A 16122-nucleotide genomic window follows, 5' to 3' on the forward strand; every position below is an offset into this window, starting at 1 on the left:
CTCGCAAAGGAGTTTCCAACTAAGAATGTTATTTCCCCCTCACAATCCTAAGGAAAGTTCTCCCCTTAGATTACCAACACATAAATGTAGTAAGTAGGAAATACGCTTGAAAGCATGAATTCAATTACTTTGGAAAGAGACATTTATTCAGCTAATGCCTTTGAGGAATTCACAGTCCAGCGGGAAACACCACCAAATGAACAACTAAAACCATGTAATTACTATCATGGGATCATGCACTAAGTGCACGGTTGGTGATTGCAAACAACCTTATGAGAAATGAAATCATACTAGTGCCCGACAGTTCGTGAGTGTTTGCTGTGCACTGGGCACTATTCTGCGGGCTTCTCATGTATTAACTCACTCATCTTACCCCTACGACTTGCTGAGAGAGGTACTATTATGCTCGATTTACAGACCATGCAACCAAGGCATGGAGGCATCAAATAACTTGCCCAAGGTCACAGAGCTGGTAGAGGCAGATCTGGGAATTAAAGCCAGACAATCTGACTCCAGGGTCTATATACTTAACCACTTTGCTTCTTGTTAATGGTGGCTACATAGAAGGTTCTCTACCAAGCTTAACAGTTTAAAGTATATGTATAATTCTGCAAAGTGTGCTCCCAGGGTCTATTAAATGTACAAAGTGAAGAGTCTGTTAAATGTCCAAGGTACACTGCACTTCTCCCCATTCCTACACCTGATTCTGTGGCCGGCCACCTTGCCCTCACTTAAGATGAGTGATTTTTTTTTTTTTTTGAGAGAGAGAGAGAGAGAGAGAGAGAGAGAGAGAGAGAGACAGGGCTGTGGGAGGGGCAGAGAGAGAGAGAGAGAGAGAGAGAGAGAGAGAGAGAGAATCTTAAGCAGTCTCCATGCTCAGCAAAAGCCCGACACAGGGCTCCATCCCACAACCCTGGGATTACGACCTGAGCAGAAAATCGAAAGTCAGATGTTCAACCAACTGAGCCACCCAGGAGACCTGAGATGAGTGATTTTAACCTATTATCCACAGTCCCTATAGCTCCCTGAACACACTGGGCTCACCATCCTCTTGTTAAACTCCTCATTATGCTTCAAGTCTCAGGCCAAATGCCACCTCTTCTTTGGAGCCCTCTCCGATTTGCTCAGATAGATTTAGACTCTCTGGATACAAAATCCTGACCCACCCATTTTCCAGCAACCTCCTGAGTCCCTCTCTTTAGGGGACACAATTCACACATGTCACTAGGGACATGGAATACAGGAAATGAGAACTTTGAATGTAAATCACCCAAACAGTGTCAACCCCTAATACAATGGCGCTGGTAGAATGGGAGGCGGAGATATTTCAGGAAGAGAGAAGCATGATACGATGGCAAGAGAAAAAGAGGATCTAATTCCGTCCAGTCTGCACCACTGTTTAGAACGCCCTTCCGACGTCTACTACTGTATGTTACAATCGCTCTTTTTCTAGGGCTAGGGCCAAAATCCTCTCCAGGGACCCACCCACAGGGTAACTCTTCTCCTCACCTTCTGCTCTCACTTCTGCAGAAACGGAAACCCTTTTTTTAGTTTACCCTCTTGAATCTCTTTCAACAAACATGTTTTCTTCCAACAAACACCTATCATGCACCAGGTATGGTAATAGACACCAGGGTACAGAGATGATGAATAAGATCTGGTCTCTGCCCAAGGAGCTTAGAGGCCAGTGTGGGAGACACAAAGATAAACAGCTAACATCTGACTGATAGGATAGTTGACAGGCACGCTTGGGGAGGCTTCCTGAGCTGGGTTTGTCTGTTTTAGCCAGACAAAGATGGAAAAGATATCCCAGCAGAGGGAATGACAGGAGCAAAGGCAAGGAGGCAGGAAGCAGCAATGCACAGAGAGAGTGACAGCATGAAATGTGAGGTGTCCAGGAACAGAGCTGGGGAGCAAGGCAGGGGCCAGGCCACAGGAGGCTGCATTGGTTAACACTCTCTCAGTTGCAAGTAACAGGAACTCAATTCACAGTAGCTCAAGCAAAGGGGCAGTTTTTGGAAGGAAACTGGAATAACTCATGAAGTCCAGGGTTAGGGAGGCAGCAGTCACAGAAAGGGGAGGAAGGTCAGGAGCAGAATAGGAGAACCAGTCAGCCCTCTCCCTCTGCTCTCCTCCAGAAAGATCTTCATCTGGAAAGTGTTGGGCAACCCTGCAGAGAGGGAACAGAGTGAAGCTTCCCGCCCATTAAGGATTGACCCCCTGCAGCAGCCTTCTTCAGCAAGGCCACTCAGGAAACCACACTGATGTGGCTGGCTGGGGACAAGCACCCCCACTGTTCTTTCTGATCACCTTACAGGTAGTAACCTCTTGAAGTTCCTTCATCAAGTTGTTTGGAATGCTAGTGACTGTGTGTCCACAAGTTCCTGCATTGGGAAAGAACCAACGACAGGCTGAATAAAAGCCTTCCAGCAGTGCGGTCTCCCTCGGTCTTGTTTAGAAGTTTTACCCCAGAGGGGTGCCTGGGTGGCTCAGTTGGCTAAGCATCTGATTTCAGCTCAGGTCGTGATCTCACGGTTCCTGGGGTTAAGCCCCACGTCAGGTTCTGTGCTGACAGCTCAGAGCCTGGAGCCTGCTTCAGATTCTGTGTCTCCCTCTCTCTCTCCCCATCCCTTGCTCATGCTCTGCCTGTCTGTCTCTCTCTCTCTCTCTCAAAAATGAATAAACATAAAAAAATAAAAAAATTAAAAAAAGAAGTTTCACCCCAGAAAACCAATGACTGTCTTGCTAAGACTTTCACTTCCTTCTGCCTGGATGGCTACACTTACATTACTTGTTTACAGGCTACAGCCTTCGAAGACTGTTAAGACTGTCAGAGAGGCACGGCACTGCTTCCGGGATCCACTTCTGTTTTCAGTAGGAAGGCCTGACCAAGGAGAAATGTGCTGTTTAAATAACCATCTACATGGAAAACAAATCAGATTGAAAGACCACAGTTTCAGTGCAAGCTTTTTCTTTCTCTTTCTCCTTTCCTTCTTTCCTTCCTTCCCCCCTCCCTCCTTTCTTCCTTCCTCTCTTTTCTTTTCTCTTTTCTTTTCTTTTCTTTTCTTTTCCTTCTCCTGTAATTGAGAAATACTGAGCTTAGCTTTATTCCTGCCATCCCTTTTACACAAACGGAGCCTGCAGGCTAGAGGCTGCCCAAGTAAGCAAATCCTAAACTCGGCTTGGCAGCTGAGGCTTTCTTATAAAAAGTACAATCCCAGCTGAATGGCTTCTTTCTGTGCCTCCTCTAGTTTCACACTCAGTTGAGGTGAGCAGGGTATATTCAGGTTAATGGCAAATTTGAATCTGGGTTCTCAACAAAGAGCCTTTACATGGCTGCCCAGGGCACAGAAACAGGGAAGGTCTGGAAGCCATGGAAACTGCAAACACCAAAACCAGACCCCAAATCAATTTAATTGTTGTTAGCCTGACATCCCCAAGGCATCTGTAAACCTGTATCCTGATATTACAATATCGATTTTTTTTTTCAATTACCCTTATAGTCTGCAAGTTTCTCCTTGAAACCCCAGCGAAAGGGAGTTTCTTTCCAACCTCAATAGGCGGGGGTGTGTGTGGCATTTGAAAGCCAAAGAGGGAACAGGGGCAAGTCGAAGGCTACAAACCACTGTGGTAATAACTGTCTAAGATATGCACCAAGCAAAATAAATGAGCAGACAGAAATTTCTAAAGGGCAAAGCGGCAGTACAGTTTGGTTCTCTCCTAAGAGAATACCCTCATTGAACCAGGAGACAACCAGAGTGTGGAAACCACAGGGGACCCTTCCAGCTCCTATGACCTACATGCAAGGCCTGGAACACCCACAGGCCTGTTTCTCTCTGCAGAGAGGGGGCATTCTCCTGAAGTGAAAAATCAACCTTTTCATCTGGGAGCTGCTCCCATCCTGGACATCAAATGCTGGTGGAGCTGTGGCAGCCTCAGGGGGGAGGGAGGGATGCCCACAGGGGCAGCGGCCAAGAGTGTCCTGGCTGGACCACAGGCTTGCTCATGAGAAGATCTGAGACAACCCTCAAGACCCCAGAAATGCTTGGTCCTGCAGCATGCCCATGAGGATAGCCAGTACTACGGAGCAGTTATGTTCCTATGATTGCCTTCATACCCACAGGCTGAGGAGGCCTAGGGAAATTCCGGTGACAGAAGGAAAACCAACCGTTAGACATCAATGACAAAGTCCCAACGTGCCACCAATTGTGCTAGCAGATTTATATTCACCACATCATGCCTAGGACTTACTTTCCACCTGGGCCCTCCCTAGGGTTGAGCCATAGCTTATAAAGAGAATCCACTGCCCTCTGGTATTGGTGTCCTGCCATGCACGTTGATGTCCCGTGGGACAAGAGAGCCTATGTAGTAGGCTGTCTTAAGCCACTTGGGCCATTTGTGTCCTTACCTGCCAAACCTGTTGCAGTGTGGCAAGCCCACCTGGCCCTGGCAGTAATTGCGGCTGCCTGGGGCCTGCTGGCCACTTGACAGCTGCTGTTTTTTTCAAGTTGCCCTAGGAAGCCCTTCCTACCGCAGTATCACCCTCAAAGAGGTTTCTAGATGCCCCAGATCTTGCACACCCACAACAATGCCAAGGCCTACCCCAGTCACCTGTCCCAGTTGCAAATGCTCTGCCAGGGGTTGGGGAACTTTTTCTTCCTAAGAGCAAAGTACAGAACAAAGAGTTCTCTTTTCAGATATACACATGTTTGCAACCACACCACCTTCACCACACTGGGTTGATACCCTGAAAGCTTTGGGCTGGGATGGTACATACGTTTCGTCTGGGTGTCTGGTAGGAGTGACTGCCTGACGAAGCATATGAAGAGAGATTCTGAGGCCAAAGGGCCCTTAAAGAAAGAGACACTAAAATCAATTCGTGGTATCTGTCACGGCAGTGGGATGGGGGAGTTGGGATCTATCCATCTCCGTAGTTTAAAGAGCAAAGCTGCATCTTGAAAAGCACACTTGGGGAATTAAAAGGGAGCTGTTTTAGATTTTTGCTCCTAAATGTGGCATTGCCTATAAATTCTTTTGAATGAATCTCATCATTTTCTGGGGAAAATTAGGAATGGAGAAAATTAGTTTTATTTTAGTGTGACTCCTTTCCTAAGAAGGTTTCTAAATAAACCACCTGGAAAGATTCAGGTTACGAATGTTTTTAAACCAAGAGGTCTTTGTAATGTGTTGCTTTTGGTTACCAGGTCCAGAATTCTCCACAGCAAAGCTTCTTGCGGCAGGCTGGACACTGTGAGCAGCTACCCTAGGTTTGCTGGGGTGGGAATAGGAAAGAGCTGAGAACCTGGCCCTCCTGAGGGGCTTTCAGATGCCTGCTACTATCTTTGCAGGACTTAAGTGGGATAAGAGATGTGAAGCCACCATTTCTTAGAGGGAAAAATAGACTCTCACAGAATCTCTTGTCTGGGCCCACATATTGGATAAATGGCTGGTTTAAACGCAAATCTGCCTCAAGAAAAAAAAAATCATTTAAGTAAATAGAACATACTTTAAGTAAATGCAATAAAATTATGCACCAATATTTTGAGGGGAAACAATTATTTGAGGTTTGCTACCTATAGAAGAAAACAGAAAGCCAATAAGCTGAAAAGCCATGGAACAAAATAAAGTGAAGATACGAAGAAAGCTCAAAGTTATAAATTCTGAATAAGAGGGAGGATGAGAGAAAGATGTCTAACATGAAGTCGGAAATACAGAATTATTTGAAGAAATATTGTTTTCAAACTTTCAGGCATATATAGAAACTTCTCAAATGACTAGATAAGAACGAGTTTCCTGGATGAAAAAAGAAATCCTGTGTTTTTCCCTCACTGAAGAACGCAGATCTTACTTGATTTTAGAAGATCAGCCACCTGCAGAGATGGTAGTGGGTATTTCTCATTACCCAGAGACCTTTTTTGTCATCTTTCTTGGGTGTGAGAAGGAATTACAAGTCCCTGCCTCCACCTATTCAGGTAGGAGCTCCCTGGAGAACCTGCCAGAATAACCATTTTATTCATCTTCTCAAAAATACAGCTTATGTTTTCATTGACTTTCTCTTCTGTTTTTCTGTTTTACATGTTACCGATTTCTGCTTTTATTTCCATCATTCCCTTTGTTCAACTAACTTTGGGTTTATTTTACTCCTCTTTGTCTAGTGTCTTAATGTGAAAGCTGAGGTCATTTAATTGAAAGCTTTCTTCTTTTCTCATATAGGAGTTCAGTGCTATAAATTTCCCTCTGAGTACTCTTTATTTTGTATCTCACAAATGTTGTTGCATTTTCATTTTCATTCAGATCAAAATATTTGTTCACAATATTTTTTATAGACTTTATTTTTTTTAGAGCAGTTTTAGGCTCACAATAAAATTGAGCAGAAAGTATAGAAATTTCTTATATACTCCCTGCCCCTCACCCTCCACAGCCTCCCCCACTATCAAGATCTCATAGCCAGGTGGTACATTTATCAAAATAGATGAGCCTACTCTGACACAACGTTATTACCCAAAGCTCACAGTTTACCTCAGAGTTCACACATGTATAATGACATATATCCACCATTATAGTATCATACAAATAGTTTCACTGTCCTAAAAATTTTCTGGGCTGTCTATTCATCTTTCCCTCTCCCAAGTCCCTGAAAAACACTGATATTTTTACTATCTCTATAGTTTCCAGATTATCATATAATTGGAATCATATAGTAGGTAGCCTTTTCAGGTTCATTCTTTCACTTAGTAATATGCATTTAAGTTTCCACCATGTCTTTTCATGGCTTGACAATTCATTTCTTTTTTTTTTTAAATAAATTTTTAATGTTTATTTTTTTATTTTCTGATAGAAAGAAAGAGAGAGCAAGCCAGGGAGGGGCAGACAGAGAGGGAGAGAGGGAGAGAGATAATCTCAAGCAGGCTCCTCACTGTCAGTACTGAGCCCAATGTGGGCCTCAAACTCACAAACCATGAGATCATGACCTGAGCTGAAACCAAGAGCTGGACGCTTAACTGATTGAGCCACTCAGGCACCCCAACAATTCATTTCTTTTTAGTGCTGAATAATATTCCATTTTCTGGATGTGCCACTATTTATTTATCCATTCACTTACCAAAGGACATCTTGATTGCTTCTAAGTTTTGGCAATTATGAGTAAAGCTTCTATAATATCCTTATTCAGGCTTTTGTGTGATTATAACCTGTCCACTCATTTGGGTAAACACCAAGGAGCATGAATGCTGAATTGTATACTAAGAGTAGGTCTAGTTTTATAAGAAACTGCCAAACTGTCTCCCAAAGTAGTGGTACCATTTGTATTCCCATCATCAGTGAATGAGATTTCTTGTTCCACATCCTCACCAGGCAAAATACTTTTTAATTTTCCTTTGACCCTTTGGTTATTTAGAAGTGTGTTATTTGGTTTCCAAATATTTGGAGATTTTCCAGACACCTTTCTTTTATTGGCTTCTAATTTAATTTTACTGTGGTCAGTGAACATACTTTGTATGATTTGGATCCTCTTCAATTTATCAAGACTTGTCTTATGGCTCCGAATATGGTCTATCTTAGTAAATGTTCTTGGCACTTGGGGAAAAAAAAGGTGTTTTCTGCTGTTGTTGGGTAGAATGTTCCATAAAATGTTAATTAAGTTGGTACTGTTACCCAAGTCTTCCATATCCTGATTGCTTTTCTGTCTACTTGTTCTTAGTTATTGCAAGAAGACGTTTGAAATCCCCAACTATAATTGTAGATTTGTCTATTTCTCCCTTCATTCTATTAGCTTTTGCTCCACTTATTTTGAAGCTCTGCCATTAAGGGCATACACTTGCAGGACTGTTATGTTCTCTTGATGAATTAACCTCTTAATCATTATGAAAAAAACCTCTTTATCCCTGGAAATATTCTTTTCTCTGAAATCTATGTTGTCTGATGTTAATATAGTCACTAAGCTTTCTTTTGGTATGGCATATCTTTTTCTATCCTTTTACTTGTAACCTATTTGAATCTTTATATTTAAAGTGGATTTCTTATATGCAGCATTTCATATAGGCAAGGTCTCATTATTTGTATATAACCTGTCAGTTGTGCCTTTTAATTATGGTGTTTACACCATTTACATTTAATGTTACTTATGTGGTTGGGTGTAAATCTACCATCTTGATATTTGTTTTCTATTTGTCATACTTGTTCTTTGTTCCTCTTTTCCTTTTCCTGTCTTCTTTTGGATTAATTGAATTATTCTGTTATTCTGTCTCCTTTATTGGCTTTTTTAAAATGGTTGCCTTAGATTCAATGGTATACATCTATAATTTATATTATACTACTTCAGAAATAGTATAAGAACCTTGCAGTCTATTTCTATTACACTCTTCTAGCCTTTGTGTTATTATTCTCATATGTTTCCTTCTACATTTGTTTTATAACCCTCTGTATATTATTTTTTGCTTTACTTTTTAAAATAGAGAGAGAGAGAGGGGCCAAGTGAGCAAGGGCCAGAGAGAGAGAGAGAGAGAGAGAGAGAGAGAGAATCCCATGAGGGACACACAGAGAGAGACAGAGAGAAGTGGGGCTCACCCAAAGCAGGACTCAAACTCACAAGCCATGAGATTATGACCTGAGCCTATGTCAGATGCTTAACGACTGAGCCACCCAGGCGCCTTGTTATTTTTTGCTTTAAACTGTCAATTGTCATTTAGCAATTTAAGAAGTAGAAAGAGTAATTTTTTCTGTTATTATCTTGCATCAATTATATTTGCTATCAATTTCCTCCTGCCTGAAGGACTTGCTTTAGTATATCTGCTAGTCATGAATACTTTTGGCACTTATGAGTCTTTGCCTTTGTTTTTCAAAGATATTCTTATTGGGTATAGAATTGAAAGTTTACAGAGTTTTTTCTTTTCAGTGTTTTAAAGATTCTTCTCTGTCTTCTAGCATATCAATATAGTTATAAAAACAATTAAATGCCATTGTTTACTAATTCTGTATGTGTTCATTCTGGGTTATTTTTAATTTATTACATTCCCTCCTCATTTGGGGTTGTGTTTTCCTGCTTCTTTGCATTCCAGATAATTGGATTCCAAACATTCTGAATTTTACCTTTTGGGGAACTAGATATTCAGGGTGTGTGTGTGTGTGTGTGTGTGTGTGTGTGTGTGTGTGTGTGTGTGTTTGAGCTTTCCAGATCTTACTTTTAAGCTTTAAGACAGAGTCAAAGCAACCTTTAGCCGAGGGCTGAGTTTTTCCACAGTGATAAGGCAATAATATCCTTCTGAGCCCTCTACCTAATGCCTCACATTTTATATTATTCCACTGTGCCTGGTGGAAACAAACTATTCCCAACCCTGTGTAACACCAGAGGATTGTTCTGCCTATATACTGGGTGACTCTTTCCTCAGTCTCTCATAGTTTCCTCACATGCTTGTACGTACCAATACTCAGCTGAAGAGTTGGAGAAGACCCAGTTCAGATCTCCAGAGCTTTCCTGTAGTATTTTGTCCTGCAAACTCTAACTATCTTGGACTTGCCAAACTCCCAACTCTGTCTCTTCAACTCAGAGATCTCTAAGCTCTGCCTGGGTTGCCCCTCCTTGCACTGATCATGGACACTCTCTCTAGGCAAGAAGCCAGGTCAACAATTTGTTTTCCTCTCTCTCAGGGATTATTGCCTTGTGCTGGCTGTTGTTCAATGTCTGAAAACTACTGGGGTTTTTTCCCCCTCTATTGCTTAAAGGGGGACGGTAAATCTGATCTCTGTTACTTCACTTAGCCAGAAGCATAATTTGGTCTTCAATTTTAAAGAGCAAAGGAGGGGTACACTTTTTATATCAGAAGGTTGAAATTTAGGGTTTTTTTTGGTACTGGTTGGCCCAAAGAATTTATGTGTAAGGATGTTTATTTTTTATGACATTTCTTAAGGTGTTTTTTTTTTTTTTTTTTTTTTTTTTTTTTATAGCATCTTTAGGAAAACAAACTGACTTCTTCTAAGATGTAAAAGGTAATCCTCTTGGAGCAGAAAGAATTCAAGAAGAGTTATGTACCAACTGATATGAAACTTAACCTTAGAGACAAACTCCAGGCTATATCTAAGACAACAGAGTTCTTCAGGATTTGTGTGAAAGGAAGCCTACTTATCAGGGTTTGTTTGATGGTTCTTCAGAGAGTGAGTGAATTCAAAACCGGGAATGAACAAACAAGATTAGAATGACTGTAATATCCCATGGAGAAAGCAAATGTCTCATTTGGAAGGTGATTTGAGGCACTGTTCTCAAGAATTGGAAAATTAGGACTCAGCATCCACAAACCACATATATTTCTTTTCATAATCAGGGCGAGAGAGGAGAAATGAGGGCAAATGCAAAATAGAAATGAGTGATTAAAGAGGTTCCTGGCTAATGGGGTAGTTGTGAGAGGGAACATTTGTTGTCTAACCCAAAAGCCATTTGAAATTGACTTCTCACTGCCATCTCCTACTACAGAAGCTGAACAGTGAGATACTCACTTTCTCAACATCCATTAAAGGTAGAGAGGCAATGTTGTGGCCAGTGAGATACATGGAGAAATCTGCTGGAGGGCCACTGGGCAGATTTCCTTTGCTGTCAAAAAAAGAAAAGTCCTAATTAGTTCTGCCCTTCCCCCCTTTTTACCTTCTTCTTGCCTTGAACTTGATAATATGACTGGTATTGTGGGCGCCATCTTGAGACCAAACAATAGATGAAAATCCAATACTCTCAGAAGGGGCAAAGAGAAATAAAAAGAGCCTGGGTCCTTCTTGACATTTTGAACAGTTGGACCAATGCCAACAACTCCCTTACACTGGGCTTCTTATAGGAGAGAAACAAACCCTATTTTTTAGGCCATTATTTGTTGGGTTTTCTCAAACTTAAAAGCTAATTCCATTTCTTGCTGATACAGAAGCAAAAGGCAAATTGGCAGGGCTGTACTTTGTACATTGACGGCAAATAGGCCCCAGTAACAATGACCAAACACAAAGGGAATAAGATAGGAAAGGTGGCTAATATCCATAGCCGATTCCTAATTATTCCTTGCCATTTGTTTCACATGTTTGTACCTAGAAAGACTGTTTACGTTAGTGGAAATAGACCACTGACTATAGTATCAGGAGCCACACTACTCTTCCAACTGACACACAAAAAAGAGATGTTTGGGTAAAGCAATAGACTTGGGGAGAGGGGAAAAAAGAATTGGTGTCCTGTTTTTCCAGGAAAGGTAAGGGACATGGAGAAGCTCAGTAACACACCTCCTCTGATCCAGGAATCTTCAGATGGGATTCTGAGCAAATTCTTGATCCACCTTGATTGTTTCCTCCTCACCCTTCAACTTGCCAAGAGGAACTGAATGTGAAAAATTAGTACTGCTTTTCCTGAACTCCTTGAAAATTAAGAAACACAGATAGATAATCCTTGGATAAAAAGAATAAAAACCATAATACCACACACTGAAGAAATTACAAGAAACATAAAAACACAGATCTATAGAAAATAAATGTGAAAACCTACAAAAAAATGAAGTATTTCCTACAAAATATAAATTATCAGAATTAATTCAAGAAGTGAATATTTTGAACCAAAGGTAGAAAAGCAATGAAAAATCCTACCTCTAAACAAGAAGGCCTCAGGACCGAAAGTCTCTCGGCCAAGTTTCATCTAATCTTTAACATATAATTTCAAAGACCTCTTAAACAATTCTAAACTGTAGAAAAAGATGAAATCTCCCCAATTCATTCTATGAAACAAGTATTGCTTTCTAAAAACATTTTATTCAAGTATAAAATACATACAGAAAAGTGTACATGTAAGTGTAAAGTAGATGAGTTTCCATGACCTAAACAATCGAACATAAACAGGCACCTAGACAAAGACACAAAATGTTACCAGCACTGCAGAATCCCCTTCAAACTCTTTCAGACACTACCTCCCCCTCTACTTATCTCTCACTGAAGATAACCACGCTCCTGTCTTCTAACAGTTAACAGATTAGTTTTGCCTGTTTTTGCACTTATAAAAAGGCAAGCACACAGTATTCTTTTTATATCTGCCTTTTAAGGCTCGACATAACGTTTCTGAGATTCATCCATATATTGCATGTGCTTACAAACTGTTCATTCTTGTTGCTGTATAATATTCCACTGTATGAACACAAAAATGTATTTATCCATGCTATAGTAGATGGACTTTTAGGTAGTTCCTGGTTTGAAGCTATTGCTAATAATGTTGCTATAAACATTCTAGAACATGTCTTTTGGTAAACATATGTATGCATTTTATTGGGTGTTTGCCCAGAAGCAGAATTACTAGATTTTATATTTTCACGTCAGTAGATTCAGCCAAGTGGTTTTCTAACACATTTGAATAAATTTGCATTCTCAACCACAGTGGGTGAGCCTTCTGATTAGTCCCACATTTTGTCAACCTGCATAACTTTTTATACCTAATAAAAACAGACCACTAAAGAAACCTATAGACTAATCTCATGTATGAATATGCATGCTGAAATTCTAAGTAAAATATTAGCAACTGGAATACTGATTTATAAAAAAAAAAAAAAAAAGAATAACACATTATGACCAAGTAGGTTTTATTCCAAGGAGACAAGAGTGGCTTAATATCAGCAGCTCCAATGTAATCTAAGTAGTCAACAGATTAAAGAAGACTAACACAAAACCACATCAAAAAAGGCTGAAAAGGCATTTGACAAAATTCAGCAGCATTTTCTGATAAAATGTCTTGGTAAAACAAGAATTTGTTTAGATAAGATTATTTACCAAAAAGCAACATGAATATTCGAAACAGCTCAATAAACTACTTCAATTAAAATCCGTGACAGAGGTGCTGGCTATCACCATTACCATTCAACACTATAATAGAGTTTCTAGACAATAAAGATTCTAGAGAGGAAAAGAATATTTCTAATATTAAAAAAAAAAACGAGTTATTTTTGTGATTTCGTGTATCATAATATTTGTATCATCATTATATTTCTAAAAGTCCCAAGAGACTAGTGAAAACTTCATGAGAAAATTTAGTAAGTATATATAATAAATCTGTTACATATAAGGTTTAAGCACACAGGAAAAAAAATAGGCTTTTTATTTGTAATAAGCCTTTAGAAATGAAAATGGGAAAAAAAAATCCGTTCTTAATAATGACCAAAAAACTAAGGAACAAGACTACATTTAGTAAAAAAAAAAGACACAGGACTTAAGTGAAAAAAACTCTCAAATCTTAATCATTCTAATGATATAGACAAGATCTGAGCAAACAGAAAATGATATAATTTTGTTAGTTCTTAGAAGACATATCATATGGCGGGAAGTCTGGGTGGCTCAGTCGGCTGAGCGTCCGACTTTGGCTCAGGTCATGATCTCACAATTTGTGGGTTCTGGCCCCGCATCAGGCTCTGTGCTGACAGCTCGGAGCCTGGAGCCTGCTTTGGATTCTGTGTCTCCTTCTCTCTCTGCCCCTCCCCCACTTGTGCTCTGTCTCTATCAAAAATAAATTAAATTTAAAAATAAAAATAGGGGCGCCTGGGTGGCGCAGTCGGTTAAGCGTCCGACTTCAGCCAGGTCACGATCTCGCGGTCCGTGAGTTCGAGCCCCGCGTCAGGCTCTGGGCTGATGGCTCAGAGCCTGGAGCCTGTTTCCGATTCTGTGTCTCCCTCTCTCTCTGCCCCTCCCCCGTTCATGCTCTGTCTCTCTCTGTCCCAAAAATAAATAAACGTTGAAAAAAAATTTTAAAAAAAAATAAAAAATAAAAATAAAAATAAAAACAGAAGACAATATCATATGTCAAATTTCCCCAAATTAATTTTTAAATTTAATGGAATTTCAGCCCCTAATTGGATAAAATGATCACAAACTTGAAATGCCTGATAATAGCCAAGAAAGGTAGTAAAAAGAACAGTATGCAGGACCGTGGGGTGGGAAAAAGTTCTGCCTGACCATTTTATGAAGCCACTGTATGACTATACATAAAGCCACTGTAATTAAATCAGTGTGATATTGCCACATATAAAGAGTACTATAAGTGAAACAGCACAGTATATTGAGAAATCTCATTATATATGAAAATTTAATATATGACAAAGTTGGTATTTCATTTCATTGTTAAAGGATAATTTAATAAAAAGTGCTGGAACAACTGGCAACCCACGTGGAAGAAAGGAGAGTTGGGTCCATAGCTGGCGTTCTATACAAAACCAAATTCCAAATGGAGTAAAAACAATGTGAAAGAACACTAACAACAAAAATGAAATGTAGAAGACATTCTAGGAGACTACACACGTCACTCAGAAGTGAAGGCCTTAATCAATACAGAATACTTTGAAATTTTTATGTATTTACAAGTGTTCACATTTCGTAAATTAATATACTTGAGTATATACTAATACAAAGTTTTTAATGGGAAAATATATTATAAATATGGTAAATGATGACAGATTTGGAGAAAATTTGCAAATAATATGATGAAGCATTTACATATAATGATTGAAAGAGTGCTTAAAATTTTTTTAAAAGACAGTGCACATATGGGCAAAATGTTAATAAAAAATCAAGTAAATGAAAAAATGAGTAAAAATTTTAAATGTGAATTAAAAAATACAAATATGCAATTCACCTTAAGAGGGAAATCCAAATAGCTAAGTTTTCTGTGGAAAAAGTACTTAATAATATTAGTGGTCAATAGACAACTTATAAATGAGTTGGTAAAACTATTTGCAACCAAGAGTAGGAAGGCTTAATAGATGTAATATACAAAAACCTCCTACAAACTAAATAAAAAGGTAAACACAATAGAAACATGGACACAAATATAAAGATATAAATAAAAATATGAAGATTTGTGGTAGGGCAGAATTCTAAGATGGCCCCCATAATCTTTCACCCTGATGTTCCTCCCATGATAATGCTACATTTACAGAGCAAAGGGAGTCTGTAGACTTAATTAAGGTTACTAACCAGTAGACCTTAACATACAGAAATTATCTGGGTGGGTTCGCCCTAGGTACATAAGTCCTTTAAAAGCAGAGTTTTCTCTGGCTTGCAGCAGAAGAAAAAGCAGAGAAAGTCAAGCATGAGAAGGATCTTGATGAATCCTTGCTAACTTGGAAGATGGGAGGGGTCACGTACAAGGACTGGAGAGTAACGTCTAAAAGCTGAGATCAACCTCTGGCTGACAGCCTGCAAGAAAACAGAGCCCTCCATCTACAACCGTCCTACAGTTTTAAGGATTCAGATTCTGCCAACAACATGAATGAGCTTGGAAGTGAATTCTTCCCCAGATCCTTCAGTTAAGAGCTCAGACTGGCACCCATCTTCATTTCAGCCTTATCAGACAGTAAACAAAGAGCCCAGTCAAGCCTGCTTGAAGTTCTAACCCATATAACTGTGAGATAATAAACAGGTATCACTTTAAGCTGCTAAATTGGTGCTAATCGGTTATACAGCAATAGAAAATACAAAAGGTAATTTAATTATGAGTGAAACCCAAATAACCAAAGAACATATGAAAAGTTATGCAGATTTACAATAATTAGGTAAAATGCAAATAAAGTAATACTGAGAAATCATTATACACACCACCAGTCTTTTTTTTCTTCTATTTTTTTAAAATGATACAACATCCCTAGTGGGGATGAAGGGCATGGGTAATTTTTATACTGTACATTTACTGATGAAGATATAAATTGCTCCAGCCTTTTTGGGAAATAATCTGTCAATAGTTATTAAAAAAATTTAAATCTATGTAGCTGTCAACCAGCAATTCTACTGCAGGCAATCTACTCCACAGAAGTGACACCATCATGGTCATGAGTATGTGCACAGGCATAGTTACCATAATAGTGAAAATCTGGTAGCAAAGTACATGTCCATTAATTAGAGAAGAAGTTTAAGTCATCATAGAGTATTATACAGCATTCAGAAGAATGAAATAACAGCTATGAGACAGACTTGGAGGGATTTCCATCACACATTTTTGGATGAGAAAAGATGCAGAGGGTATGTGTTATCCCACTTATTTACAGCAAACAGACACACCAAAAAAAATCTCATTTCATTTACATGGGAGTGTGTGTGTGTAGATTAAGGAATTTAAAAGAAGTCTATGTATGGACT

The sequence above is a fragment of the Puma concolor genome, chromosome A3 (genome assembly GCF_028749965.1).
Source record: "Puma concolor isolate L17-30 chromosome A3, mPumCon1.1.hap2, whole genome shotgun sequence".
NCBI classification, from domain to species: Eukaryota; Metazoa; Chordata; class Mammalia; order Carnivora; family Felidae; genus Puma; species Puma concolor.